Source organism: Mustela lutreola, chromosome 1 (genome assembly GCF_030435805.1).
Source record: "Mustela lutreola isolate mMusLut2 chromosome 1, mMusLut2.pri, whole genome shotgun sequence".
NCBI lineage: Eukaryota > Metazoa > Chordata > Mammalia > Carnivora > Mustelidae > Mustela > Mustela lutreola.
In genome coordinates, this window is record NC_081290.1 from 45850410 (window position 1) to 45866247 (window position 15838).

Here is a 15838-nt window from a genome sequence, read left to right on the forward strand (position 1 = left end):
ATAATACAAATAGCAGTAAAATCTAAGTCATGGATTCTTGTCACCAACCAAATCTCCCATTGGCCTACCATTTGATTTTCCCATTGCTAATAATAGCTCTACATGAATATTGTTCTTCCCTCCTAAATAATTATATTAGGCCCAGACAAAACAGGTCACTGGAAACAACTTGAACACCTAACTGGGATCATTCTACACATAAAGTAAAACATTTGGTTATCTTATGAAGATGTAAAAATTATCAAGTAACATTGAAGGATGAATGACAAGTCCCAAAGAACCATAGGACAACATATCAGCCTTACCTACAAATACACCCAAATATCGATTTCTGTTAATATCATTAGCACTACTCAGGTCTAAGACATCATCATTTCTCCCTTGGACTACCTCATCAGCTATAATTGTTATAAACATAAGCCAGCCAACTGAACTTCCAGTTTATAACTCTCTTTTGATTCCTAGCATCATTAAAAAATACTGTACATGTTCATATTTCATAAGGTCTTTACGACATCTTTATAACATCTGCATTGTGTTCCCATGCTGCAATGCTACAACTTTGCTTCGCCCCTCAGGTTTTCCTATTCTTCTAACAATTCTCCTCTTTTCCACCACAGGGCCCTTGCTTTCTCTTACCTTTTCTAGAACACTGATCTCATGTATATTTCAATTTACCCTTCATTGAAGTTTTTTTTTTTTTTTTTTTTTAAGACATCTGTAGGGGGGCACCTGGGTGGCTCAGTGGGCTAAACCTCTGCCTTCGGCTCAGGTCAGGATCTCAGGGTCCTGGGATCAAGCCCTGCATCAGGCTCTCTGCTCAGCGGGGAGCCTGCTTCCCTCTCTCTCTCTCTCTCTCTGCCTGCTGCTCTGCCTACTGGTGATCTCTCTCTCTTGTCCAATAAATAAGTAAAATCTTTTAAAAATTTTTTAAAAAGACATCTGTAGGCAGAATTGTTCTACCCATACACTCTCAGGTGGCTCCCTTCCCCACTTTCATCATTCTCTATGTTCCATCACATCTTGAATTTTATTTCTTTCTCCACACCTGTTGTAATAATAAATTACTGTAATTCTTATATATTTACCTTGTATAGTCTGTTTCACCAGTGAGAGTCATTTGTGTTATTTCCTTTTGCATCCTCAGTACTCCCCCACAGTGCAGGCAGCTGTGTTTGTTAAACGTTTACTGAATGAATGAATGAATGAATGCACTAACCAATGAATGAATGACTCACTAAAGCCCAAGTCAGATGAGAAGAAAAATGAAATAGAAAGCCACTGAGAGGGCGCCTGGGTGTCTCAGTGGGTTAAGCCACTGCCTTCGGCTCAGGTCATGATCTCAGGGTACTGGGATGGAGTCCCGCATCAGGCTCTCTGCTCGGCAGGGAGCCTGCTTCCTCCTCTCTCTCTCTGCCTGCCTGTCTGCCTACTTGTGATCTCTGTCTGTCAAATTAAATAAATAAAATCTTTAAAAAAAAAAAAAAAAGAAAGCCACTGAGATGGTAAAGCCAACAGAGAGAATCAAGGGAGGGAGATAACTGACTAAGGAAAGCATTAAGGGCACACATATCAATAATGTAAGATAGGAAAAGTGGAGACATAGCCTGTATCCATATGGCCGTATTTACAACCCGCAGTCCGTTAAATTCAGTATGCCAGGGGATGAGTCAGAGTGCTTGGGATTTATCCTCCTCCCTATAACTGCATAGGCTATGGGGAAACAGCCAGAGGAAATGTGAAAAGTCCACAGAAGCCACCCATACTCTGAGGTAGCTGGGATGAGAGGCGAGACACACTCCTACAGCAAAGTGGTGGCACTGGGAACATCAATGGAACACTGCAGCATCTCCCCATGGGTCCTACAGCAGAGTTCCAGCAGATGTAAGAGCAAGGAATTATCTTATAAGAAACCCTGCCATTAGGATATATGATTCTAATTTTAACAAGCTGGATTTTGTTTTCAGAACTCTGCTCCTTAGAGAAAGGAGAGAGGTTAGGCAATGAGGTGAAACTCAAAGTCCTAAGGAAAAAAGAAAAAACAAAAGAAAGAAAGAAAAAAAGAAAGAGGAAAAGGTTAAAAAATACATATATATAAAATATATATGTATACGTATACATATATATGTATACGTATACATATATATACCGTGCATGTTGCTACTATGAGAATTCAGTCAGGAGGGTAAACCTGAAGCCACTAAAACCAGAATGAAGAAATAAAGTCAGAGTTGGATTGTTGCTTTATGTATTTCTTTAAACAACAAGGCCTTTATTCACATGTTTCAGGTGGGAAAGGAGCAAATTGTTGCAATCTACTCCAATTTGTTCTTTTGATTTTTATTATTCCTGTGGCAAATGATATTGTCTGCAAATGACTAAAAAAATCACATACTAATAGTGACAAACTTCAGTACAGACACTCTCTCTTATTTGGCTGAGAAACCTATAGGAAGAGCTGCTGGTTGGGAAAATGGGACTGTGTGGTCCAGAATGCTAATATAAATGCTGATCTACTGAATCTGTGAGAACCACGCAGAATGAATAGTAACACAGGGTATTGGAGGTTTTATGCAGGAAAAAAAAATGCCTGTGATTAGAGATAAGTTCATGGGGAATAAAAGAATGTGGAGGCAGAATTACAGACTTAGTACAGGAAAATAGATTAAGGTTGAGAAAAACTAAGATAAAAAGAGATTTGGCAAGAGGCTGAAATGCTTTAAATCCATGCAAATAACCGACAAGGGGGAAAGTGAATATGCTGGAAGAACAAAAGAATGCATTTTAGAGCAAGACAAAGATCAGATACGGGGACAAAACATTAAGAAACTGCCCACACCCTGATTTTTAAGTTATCTAAGAGTACAAATTGACTTAAACATATTCTGTTTAATGTACAATAAAAACAATAACCAAGCAAATAATATTAATAGAGCAAGCAAGGAAAATCAGAGTGACCTTGGTTAGCAATGTTATGGAAAAGAATGGAAGGGTTTCTGGTTTAAAAAAGGAATTCATTATAAATCTTGAGTGGAGCCTGTAGGAGGAAATTTTTATTTTATGCCCTTTTAAGTTTGCATAAAACAAGTATTGATTTTGCCATATATTTTTGGAAGGTGGCACTATAGACCAAGATTAAGTCCTTATGGAGACACTACAGGGAAACCGAGTGACAAAATCTCAATGCTGAGAAGCACGATGCCATCTCCAACACCTACTCCTGAAACACCATAAACTCTGTATCCTGCATCCCAAGTGATTCAACAAGGAAGGTACTAATCTGAAGTTTCTATAGATGTGCTTTGGAAATGGGGAGGTTGAAGATTTTTGAATAACTTAAAACCATAAACACACTGAAGGAGAACAGGGTCTATTGCTGTCATCACTTTTTTCAAAGGAGGTCTCAACTCAAAAGTTTCAGAAGAACTGAATGGTTATGAAATTATGATATAAAAACTTAATCTAATGCTTAAATCAGTATGATTATAGATTATTTACAATGTATAACATATGGAGATCACATATATGTGCGTGTATAATGTGTGTATGTGTGTATAATATAGTTATACATAATCTGTATATTTGTAAGCATTAGTTTGTTTTTATATAATCTTTCTATCACCATTCATATATATAATAACTTGTGGAACTGGGAATAATTTATGCATTATTTTAGTAACTTATACATGATCAATAAAGGGTCATCAATAAAGATACTCGATAGATAGATAACTATTTTCCAAAAGCATATTCAAAACTTGTGTTTTTTTACCTCTCTCAAACATCCCTAAATATAGATGATGCTGTGCCTAATACAACTAACATAACTGTTTTGCTCAAATTAATTCAATTAAAATCTTTATTAATTAAGGTTAACATAGTTCTATCACTCATTCGATCATCATTTGAAGATTTTAAGATTAAATTATTAAATGTTTTATGTGCATTTTATGTTCTTACTTGGCTTAATCTTCTTTTTCTTGAGATGGCCAGAAATACTTTCATCTGGAAAAAGCTTGCCTCTCTAAGGGCATAAATCCCAGGCAGAAAAATGAAGGTCTCGATTCAGCTGTCTGTAAAACCATAGAGCTAATTAAACTAAACTAACTATTGTGTTGCTATAGCACAATAATTAATCATGGAATAAGGCTAAAATCCTAGAATAGAGAAGTTTCTGCTCTTAGTGAAATCAAAATGTGTGAATTTGCCATAACATTAACATTGATTAAAAATTTTAAGCAGTGGTATCCAGTATTTCTTTTACCAATTATGTAAAGGATGGGTAGTAAGTTTAAACAACTGCAACATAAATGCATTTGTTCAGAAAAAATACCTGAGAATTCTGAAATATGGAACAAATATTTTAAGATTGTATCCTTGCCTGTTTCAGTTACAAAATAAATGTCTTCATGACCTTCACCTTGCAGAGAAAACTTAGAATTTTATGAGGGCTCTACTATATGTAAGCTAAAAAGAATCAGCTAATTTTCTGTTGCCAAATAAGAATTTGGACAGACCTCTGAAGACTCTATAACTAAACATTTTCCCGATAAAGCATCTCTGGGATTTTAAACTCCAAATTTTCTCTTAGGTACATGTCTCAATACAATGTTCAAGTAGAAAATACTTACATCTACTTCCCCAAAATGCATTTCCTATAAAACTGCATTTTTATCAAAATGATAGGAAAGAAAACTCTTGACTTACATTTTAGGTATAATTGGTAGAATGTTATACTTACATATAGAAAATTTGAAAAACTCGAGAATTCTTGGCAGTTGGAAAGTGTGTTTTGCAGGTTGTAGGCATTGTATCAAAATATACCAGATAAGCCTTTCTCTGCCATATTGTTCTCACCTGAGCATGTTTTCACTGTGATTCTATATTTAGTCCTTATTTTGTCTATTAAAGTACAATGAATGCCGAAAAAGTGGAGAAAATATTAACAAAACTGTACAAAATTTAGCAAAGCAGATGGGAAAAGTAATTGGCAGGGAAAACATGGTCCTGCATGTAAAATGACTACTTGCTAATAACCATATTAATATTTTGGAGACCAAGTAGCAATGTCTTAAAGCAATTCACATCTTTACGTGATAGTTTGATACTTGTTTTTCAGCATTATACAAAGTGTACACTGGATACTGTTTGAGCACTTTATATATACATGTAGCACTTTATAATGTTTCTCTTTAACTAATGAAAACCTGGATCCCTGTTAGGATTTGGGGGCAGGAAATCTATCCGTAAAGAATAATGTGGGTAGTGACTGATTTTGTTCCTTCAAACATTGAATTGTCAAATAGCTTCATGGATGTTTTTCTTAGGACTCTAACATCATTTTTCTTAAAACAGATTTTAATCTCTTCCAGATTGTTCTTGTTGCACCATGACCAAAAACAATACATCTTAGCAAGACAGCGATGACTTTCTGTAGCTGTATCGTGCTGTATAGTAAAGGTTACAGTGTAGGGAAGATCTCTGCTCCTTCCCTAGAAGAACTATCTTATGGAAGAGAGTTTAACACCATAGTCTCCTCATGGGCTGTAGGTCCATGACAATGGCTTATTTTACCTAAGAGACTTTGTAAGTTTGGGTAATTAGCTTTGTAAATTTCCCAATCATAGGGAGATTATGTCATATGGAAAGCAAGAGTAAGTATCCTTGACCAAGTTCAGATAAAATCTAAGAAATATACACATAAACTGTTGTTAAGGAGGTGAACAATTTCACCTAAAATTACTTTAAACCTATGATAGGATAAGTGGTAGAGTTGATTAATAGTAAAATTACTAATTAATAATAAAATTAATTGTAAGATAGCAACAGTAAATTTATCAAAAATTCTTAGGCCAGATTTGAAAAGAAGCCTTTATTTTAGATGTCAAACAAACACAGAAATATGTTTAATGTCATTGGCATTCCCTATTGTAAGGAGATTTTTAGAGATGTCTGTTTCCAAAGTATATCTTTGGCATGCATAGTGACATAAGGAGGAAAGAATGTTCTATTTCTTGATTATGCAAATAATGACATTATCTTCTTAAATTTGTTTCAGTACTGGGTCAAAATCAAGTTAATAAAGAAAAAAATGGTGAAAATCTGAACAAAAATTTTTAAAATTAAGACATTATTATGTAATATGGCTAATAATGACTCTTATACTAGAACTTCCATCCTGTGTTCTTCTATACACCTGTCTTTCTTCCCCTTCCTTCCTTCATCCCTTTCTTCCATCCGCCTTCTCTCTCTTTCTCCTCTCTCTCTCTCAATTGTAATTCTGTATCCTGGAAACAGAGATTCTTATCCTTAGCACTGAAAGTAAATTTTTATCTCTTCCTCTGCAACATTATGGCTATAGAAACAAAGTATTTTTAATGTAAATATTAAAGTAAAATTTGGTACAGTATTTGAACTGCCATTGCTTTCGGTAAATGAGCTTTTATAAATGTTTTAAGGTTCTTCATGAGGAGCATTTTCATCCAAATAAGGAGAGACTAAGCTTTAATATCCACTTGTTTGGATGGAGAGTTCTTTAAAAAAAAAAAATTACTACTGTGAAATTGCTAAAGGTACTCAATAAACATGTAGTATAGTGACACTATACTAAATGGCTTAGCACATGTTAAACTCAAAGAGGTTTATTAGCCAGGAATATTAATTTCATCTTTCCATATTTATAATTTTCCTTTGTTTTTCTTAAGTTCTTGGACTTAGATCAGTGGTTCTTAAAATTATTCAATGGGTCTAGGAGCTGGAAGTCACAGTGCATTTTGTGGACCACCATCGAAATACTGAGATACTCAGTGTACCTTTAAATTCGACATAGACAATTTTGTGGCATACTCAATATCATTTTATACAGATATAATATAAATAAGATGAAATAAGAGTCAATGTTCTAAGACAAATGTATTTGGAAAAAAACCACATTTTTTAAAAAATCTCCATTAGTTTATTTTTTTCTACAAATTCGGAAGAAACTCATTATTCAATTACAGCAGCAGAACACCTTGATCCTGCTAATGGAACATGCTCGGCATGATAATTATTTAAAAGCTATCTTTCTACATTAACAGACTTTGAAAAAAGACCAGGAAGTAAAGAACATTACATGACTATAATCAACACAAAAATTAGCTGGATATTTAAATATATAAAATTCATGGCACATTGCACAATTTATGATCTAAACAGGATGTTTTAAGCAGAGTAATTCCCTTAAAACTGCTCAGTAATATTAATAAAGTCTGCATATTTAGACATTCTTCGGGCAATAATTTACACAAAAAAATTTGATATGATAAGCAGTGGTTGAATAATTTTGTTTTCTTTTGTAAAAAGATAAAACAAAAATCTAACAAATATGCATGAACTCATTAAATAACTGAAGTGCAGTTTTATAGAAATACCTTTGTGGGGGCATCTGGGTGGCTCAGTCAGTTAAGCATCTGCCTTAAGCTCAGGTCATGATCCCATGAGTGCCAGGATTTAGCCCTGCATTAGGCTCTCCACTCAGCAGGGAGTCTGCTTCTCCCTCTGACCCTCCCACCACTTGGGCTCTCATAAAATCTTTAAGAAAAAAACCAAACAAACAAAGAGAAAAATGCCTTTCTTACAATAGTGCAAAGTGCTATTTTGTGAATTGATTAGTGGCACAGGGCATTTTCAGATCATTACAGAGCACTGAAGAATATTCTGGCAAAAATCCACGGTCATTTCCCTTCTAGAAAAGTTTGGTAAATTTAGAATAATTTATTTAAAGTTTAGTTTTTTCCTTTGTTAGTAGTCTGTATCAGGCTGAACTTCTCAAGATGGTGATCAAGTAATTAAGAAATGCAGTTCTTTTTTACATAAGTAATAGAGAGATTAAATACACAAAAAGAAAATGAGAAGGCTAGGATTATATATATATGCTTTATATATATGTTATATACAAACACACATATAATAAACATACATACATATATTTTTTACTACATATATACTACTTATTTCATAATTTTCTTTATTACTAAGAACTGGTTGATTTAAAAGTAAGCACTAACTGGAATATTAAAAAGGCAGAATTACAATTATTTGGTCTAAAAAAACCTGAAAGTAAAAAATTTAAGTTTGCAAATGATGAAGTTGAAACTCAAAGAGGATGTGACATGCTCAAAATATGAGCGTGGGAAAAATGCTAGGTCCCAGGTCTCTGCCTCCCAATCAATGTTTCCTCTAGTTTCCCAGACTGTAAACAAATAAGAGTTACATATAAGACTTCTATATTGAATAATGCATTTTTCTTCTTCTCTTGGCTTGTAAAGACCAGTAATGGAAAGTTTTTCTACAACTCTATTGTTCAGAAAATCAGGACTAGAATTTTAAGTAGTCATTTCTTCACTTGTAGAGAGTTATACACATGCAAGATACTATAATGTGGGAATAGACATATCTCCAAAGAAGATAACAATTGGCCAATAAGGATATAAAAAGATGCTTATAGTTAATCATTATAGAAATGCAAGACAAAACCACAGGAAGATACCACCTTGCACCTATTAGGATGGCTTCTATAAGAAGAAAATAAAACAAAATGAAAATCAAAATCAGAAAAAAACAAGTTTTGTTGAGGATGTGGAGAAGTTGAATCCCTAATACACTGCTGGAGGGAACTCAAAATGGTGCAGCTTCTGTGGGAAACAGTTTGGTGATTTCTCAAAAGATTAAATAGAGAACTACTATATAATCTAGCAATTTCATTTGCAGGTATATACTCAAAAGAATGGAAAGCAAGGTCTCAAAGAGGCACTTGTATATTCATATTTATAGCAACATCCATTATTCACAGTAACTAAAATATGGAAGCAACCCATCAGCAAGTGAATGGTAAGTAGACTACGGCATATATAAGCAATGAATTGTTATTCTGCCTTAGAAAGGAAAGGGGTTCTGACACATGTTACTAGATGGATGAACGTTGACAGACAGATGCATCCGCCCTTTACATTCACACTCTACCCAGATCCTTTGTTCAGAATGAGTGTGCATTTATATAGCAAGATGATTTTATCAGAAGAAAATACAGACTATTTCAGATATATTTTATTTTATTTATTTGAGCTAGAGAGAGCATGAGTGGGGAGAGGTCAGAGGGAGGATCAGACTCCCTGCCAAGTAGTGAGCCCAATGTGGGACCCAATCCAGGGACTCCAGGATCATGACCTGAGCAGAAGGCAGTTGCTTCACCAACTGAACCACCCAGGTGCCCCAGACTACCTCAAAATCTTCTCACAATTAACTTCAAATTTTGTTCACTAAGAAAACATTTCCCAAATACCTTGTCCTCAATGTCCTCTTTAGAGAAACCTGGAATTTTAAGGAATGAGAGTTGTAATATGGAAATAAACAAATACTCATGGTATTACATTTTCTTTATTCTTCATAAATGTTAACTGTCATATAAGAGATATTTCTACACAATATTTTTCAAACTTAAGGGCTGATGTGTTCAAAGGGATTAGAGAATTTTAAATGCAGTTTAACTCAAATGATTTTAATTATAGGCAGATACCCATCTATGTTAAATTTGAGAAAAAATTCCATTTGAATTTTGACCTCATCAAAAAGAGTTTCAATACAACTAACGATAGATTACATAAATTTACTTGCAGAGTAAAAGGGCTAAGAGAATTTTTTTTAATATAGTCATTTTTATAAGTTTAAACTATGTCACTGAGGAAAGCAATCAAAAGAGCTTAAATTTTGCAGGTTCAGGTGAAATTTCATTAAATTCTCTACATGCATTTACGTTCTATTTTCATGTTTTTCAAGAGTGAGAAATACAGGCTGCTCCCACAGTGGATCTTTCTATCTGGATATCTGATTGCAGAGCTTCAGTGGGATACTAGCTAGTATTCTGAGATACCAACAACAACATATGAAAATAAATTTGGATTGTATAAGTAGGAAGGGGATTTATTGATAAGATGGAGGAGTATGACTTCAAAATAGCAGTATGAAGAGCTCTGCAAAACTGCTCCCCAGTGAAATAACCATAAATGGTGAAAATCATGAAAAAAAAAAAAAGAAAGAAAGTCTTTCGAAATGGTCCCAAAGGCGTATAATAAGTGAAGAAATGGAATCTTGGTAAGAATAGCAAGACTCTGTGGCAGTCAAGTACATCCCACTCACCCCATCACCTTCCCCCACCGTAGAGCTCAGCATGAGGGAAACACCAGTCTGGGCATGTGTTGCTAAGAAGATGGAAACTTTCTTCACCCCCGGTTCCCAACAAGGGATATGGTGCCAACTTGAGAGTGGCAGTACGCCAGCATTTCCCATGGCCCTTCATCTCTGTATAGTAGAAGCTGAGCTCCAAGTGAATATTTCTGAGAGGTTAGGGGCTCCTACAATGGAGGTTCTATCCCAGGCTTAGCAGGTCTAGAACCCTGGAGCTGGAGGACACCCAGAAAACTCTCAGGGTGGCAATTAAATTGTGAGAGAAGAAAGCAGAGAATATCAGAGGCTGCCACCCACCCTGAACACCCTGCTGGTATGGAGGGTGTCATTTTGAGAGCAGTATACCATTGCTGTTGTTCTTATCTCAGAGATTCTGCTCATGCAAGAGAGATGGGGCCAAAGAACAAAGAATTCTCAAGTTCTCTCCAAAAGAATTAACCTTATTCTCAACAGAATATGAGAATTAAAATCTAAGGGCATCTCAAAAATAGGAGAGGTTTTGGTGATAAGCAATTAAAAGGAATTTGGCAACTCTATCAGTGTAGCAAACTAAGCTATAAGCTAGCTAGCCGACCAGACAAAACAGGGGTAAAAAGCAGCTGAGATGAGCCCTCTTGGAGTCTGGACAAATCTCAAAGATGATTCTCAAAATTAACCGCCAAAAATGGGAAGAACCCAAATGTCTATTAACTGATAAATAGAAAATAAGGTATATATTCCCCAAATAGCATATTATTTTGCAATAAAATGGAACGAATTAACTACAACTACAACATGGATGAACTTTGAAACATTATGCTAAGTTAAAGAAGCAAGTCACAAAATAGCACAGAATATTCAAGATAAACAAATCCATAGAGACAGAAAGTAGCTTTCGTGGATGCCTAAGGCTAGAGGCATTAGAGTTGGGAGAAACCAACGGAGGTGATTGCTATTAGGTACAGGATTTCTTTTTGAGGTGGTGAAAACTACTGTAAAATTAATGTGATGGTTATTGCACAATTCTGTGAATATACTAAAAACCATTGAATTATATGCTTTAAGGCAGTGAACTGCATGGTATGTGAATTATATCTCAATGAAGTTGCTATGCAAATATTATTTAAGTACAATTTGGTGGTTCACCTTATCACTGGGGTAACTAGAGAAATAGGCTCTGAAAAAGATCAGGAAGAAGAGATGGCCAGGCTACCAGAACCAAGCTGAATGAATTCATAAATTTGAGGCTCTTCATGCTTACCTACTACAGTCTTCCCTGCCACTACCAGCTCTCCTTGGATATTATATACAAGGACTTCTGTCATTGGTTCCACTATCCAAAGAGATTCTCCACTTCCCTTGTTTATATCATTAGCTCCGGTTTCAAACCACTGAGTGACTCATCTGATTGTTTAAGCTTGCATTACATGCCTGCCCAAGCAGAATGTGTAAATACAAAGCCTTTTTTCTCTGCTATATTAGAGGTCATATTTTTGTCCCTACCAGGTGAGAGTTTCTCAAGCATAGGAAAGGGACTCAGATGATGGGAGGATAAAGATGACAAATACAAACAGATAAATGAACATAGAATATACTGTATAAGTATACATTAACTTTATTTAAGTAGAAATATAGGTTCAACACGATAATAGCTAACACATACACTTCTTACTGTGTACAAGATAAGACACTGTTCCAAGAGCCTTTGGTATTTTAACTCACTTACTGTTTGCGTGAAGTCTGAAAAACAAAGGTCTTTTGATTCAACTCAGCTCTCCTAGATGGATCATGATCCGTACTTAGAAATATATTTTTTTTCTCCTAGTCACTGAAAATTTTCTCACTGAAAATAGACAGATTATATAACATTCTGTTATTTTCCTCCTTCAGGGGTTGTGTTTGATGCTAGGAGGGTGTAGGAAGCAAAAGGGAATACAATATAATTCCTGCTCTTAACAAGTTTGCAATATAAATGCATTCCTGCTAAATGAGTGTGCAAAATAACTAAAATAAAAGAAAGTCTTCTCAATAAAAAGAAGTTTCTCAAGGAATAGAAACATTGTCTTCCAAAATAAATGTCATGCTTACTTCAATTAAAAAAAAATTTTTTTTGAACCTATACCCACATCCTCTTCTCCCTGGCCCTAATGCAATGCCTGGAGCACCTCTGAGGGAACATTCAGCTCCTGAAATTTCAGTTTGAAATCCTTGATTATAATGAATTCAGAGAGAAATATAAAAATAAGGATTTATAGGACTATCTAGGAAGAGAGGTAGTGTTAACGGAAGTCCAAAAGCAATCTTTGAAGAGGATGGCATTTGAGATAAGCTTTGACAGACGCAGATGGGTGGTGGCGATGAATTAGAGAGAGCACTGTTAGGACCACAGACTCACAAGAGTTGTTCAGGGAACAGTGAATGATCTACTTTTGTAGGAACATAGATTATATATACAAGTGAGCTAGGAAACAAATTTGGTCAGATAAATTAACTCAGTGTTACAGACCATGAGTTGCCAATGTAAGACTTTTATGTTAAGCTGAAAAGTAACAGGAAATCATTAAGTTTGTCAATTAGAGAATGACATGTTTTATTTTGTTTATACAAGAAGGGTTCAAGAGGTTTATTAGACAGCTCATGGCAAGATACAAAATGCTCAGTGACCATAATAATCATATTTCATCAACCAGCTGCCACTTGGCACTATGATGCAATCCTGCAAGATACTCCTGGGCTCACATTTCCTAATGGGCTGCCAAGAAATGAATCCCCTCAAATCAAGATCCTAATGCAAAGGCATTCTTGAGACCACTGGGGAGCAGAGTCCTTAGAAAGCCTGCTTTCTTATCAATGTTAGGAGGGACTGGGGAGGAAACTGTGTGGGACAATTTGAATTTCCAAACTTAGTAAGAGGGAAATAAATTTGGAGGCAGGGTCTCCTGGGTCTGGGGCAGAGCATGGGGACAAGAGAAGCAAAACAACTGGGACACGACAGCAGCTTTCTCTCACCTACTTCTTTTGCTTACCCCTCTCCTCGAGGGCCAGCAGATGACTGCACCATTGGCCATGTTGAAGTAAGCCACCAAGTTGCTATCCTTTGTGAAGATGCCTTCATAAGACAGCTTCTCCTTCTCTGCAAGCATGCCTGCGGCTTCAGAAATCTTGTCCGTGATTCTAGAGAACTGATCTGTGAGCAGGAGGCTGAAGAGTAGAGCCTGCCCTTTCAGTTTCCATTCTGTCTTATCCTGCATGTAGGCACCTGGATTTTGAAGAACACCAGCCTTGTCTTTGTGCACGAACTCCTCCTCAGGCATGAGGCTCTTCTCTGTCTTCAGGGTCTTGGAGGTGTGTGTGCCTTCCATGGGAGGCAGCGTTGGACAGTGGGCTTTGCGCCTGGGGCTGGGACCAGTGACAAAGGTGAAGCAGGGAAAAAGGCTGTTGGCACAATCATAGGGGAGGACAAGGTGCCATGGTAAGGGGCCAGTGGAGTCATGTGCACCACAATGATCTTGGGTGAGTGTATGGTAAGCAGCATGGAAGTGATAGCTGAGCCAGGGGGCAGTCAGACCATGAGAGCCACTGGGGCCAAGGACATGATGGGGCTGTAGCTAAGATGGTGCTATGGCCACAATTATAACACAGATGGACTAGAGGCAGCATGGCACATGAAAATGAGGTGATGAGAGGGTCAAGCTGGGAATGTTGATGGCTGGGGGCACAAGTGGTGACTGCTGGGGGATGCAATTGGGCTTGCTGGCATCAGTGTACTCTTTGGTATCATGCTCCAACACTGGGCCCTTAGATAGGCTCCTGACAGTTGATATTGGACTGGGTGGCCTGCTGGGTCCTGGTCATGCTGCCTAAGTGACCAGTATCAATTAGATATTGCTGAAAGTGGTATGAAATATGTTTTATGCTGTAGATTGTTATTATTTTCTATTGTTAGTTTAAAAACATCATTATTTCATAACATTTATTTATTTGTTTATTGGGTTTAAGATGGTTCCAAATAACAATCAAAAAGAGGTATAGAAACCTGTTATAATTCTGTCTCATTATATAGTAAATGAGATTTATTTAAATGGGAGAAAAAGGAATAATAAATATTGATGGATGATGAATGGATGAGAAAAATTCATGGAAGAGTGAATAAATGCATGATACAGTATGGAGACAGAATCTATATAATTAGATCAGTTCCTATCACAGAGGGACATTAGATGTTGATGTCAAGGATTTATTAGAAATGTTATTGAAGATATGTAGGGTAATGTTCATATAATTAACAGAAATCAGGATTGAAAAGGCAGTAGCGTTTTTGAAGCAGAAGTAATATATTTTTTGATGTATTTAGATAAATATTCCATTGGGGCAAATTTGAGGTAATACCTAACAGTTGAAATTACAAACCTAAACTTTAAGAGAGTCTTTTTGGATTATAAAAGTTGATAACACATATGCAAAGAATACAAATTCAACTATAGGAATAGATTCAAAATAGAGTCAGACAAAATGAAACAAGAAAGAAGGTTTTGGAGACAGGGCCATTTGGAATGAATATTTCTAGGTTGGGGATGACCGTATGAGAAAGACCAGAACAATAACATAGAAGATAAGATTGATATTTGTAAGGAACCTAGAAGCCAGAGAAAGAGAATTTTAAAAGTTGATTTGCCAGTTGGAAAAAAAAAAAGCATTAAATATTTCAGAAATTAAGGGTTTTACGCAATGAGTGATCAGTTTTGCTAAATAAAGAATATCATTTGGACTGTGTTTGAAAACTTTTGTCAAAGACCATTAACAGTGTCATATGGGAAAATAGAAGAGTCCCTACTGAGTTTATGTCATGTCATATGGAATAAGCCTAAAGGTTTAGAATTATTCTTCAGTTTTGAGCAAAATTAACACTAACATTTTTAGTAAGATATGTTTATGCAAATGTGCAGTTTTCTGATGATATTCAAGAGCAGTATTGAGGTGTTATTTTATACATATGAGAACGTCTAGTTACTCAAACACAAGAGATGTCCAGTAGTTGTTTCTCAATAATAATATCTAAAATATGACCATTCACTATTATGTTGAGATGCTAACTCATTCTATTTATTTTTTTGTGTGAAGTAGGAATTTGTGATAAATATTTTCTATTTATATGTTATGTTTCTATACTATTTGTATCATGTTTAAGGATTTAAAAAAAACAACTAAAATTAAAAGAAGTTACCATATAAATTTTTTATGGCAAAAGGAAGGAAACACAAATCACACATACACACAGACAAGATTTCAGAAAAAAAAATATAACCAGCTTTTTAAGTATGTAAATAAAGTCAACTTTTCAAGTTTACTATGAGGATTGAGATAATATACAGAAGCATGATTTACATATTATAAAACACTCAGAGATCATTGTTATGTTAATTATTATGTTAATACTCCTTGGATAAGGCAAGGAGTATTAATCTAACACAGTAGATCATGAAATAGAAACAGTACTAACAATAACTTCAAATATAAGAGTACTGTGGTTACACTCATTCTGGTATTCATGTTGATCTATGAAGAAAGAAAAAATAGATATTGTGTTTTTTCTAATTTTTTCAATAGCAAAACTAATATATACAGGTGGTCATTT

At 35.5% G+C, this 15838-nt stretch overlaps 1 long non-coding RNA gene across 1 annotated transcript in view; it reads left to right on the forward strand.

The window, feature by feature from the left end:
• LOC131825105 (uncharacterized) overlaps positions 1 to 15465 on the forward strand; it is a 45671-nt gene extending 30206 nt beyond the window's left edge. The window contains exons 2-4 of the long non-coding RNA XR_009351130.1: positions 3117 to 3272; positions 8752 to 8871; positions 13243 to 15465. This is a non-coding gene — a long non-coding RNA (uncharacterized LOC131825105). The remainder of the gene's footprint in view (positions 1 to 3116; positions 3273 to 8751; positions 8872 to 13242) is intronic.
• Positions 15466 to 15838: the final 373 nt, after the last annotated feature.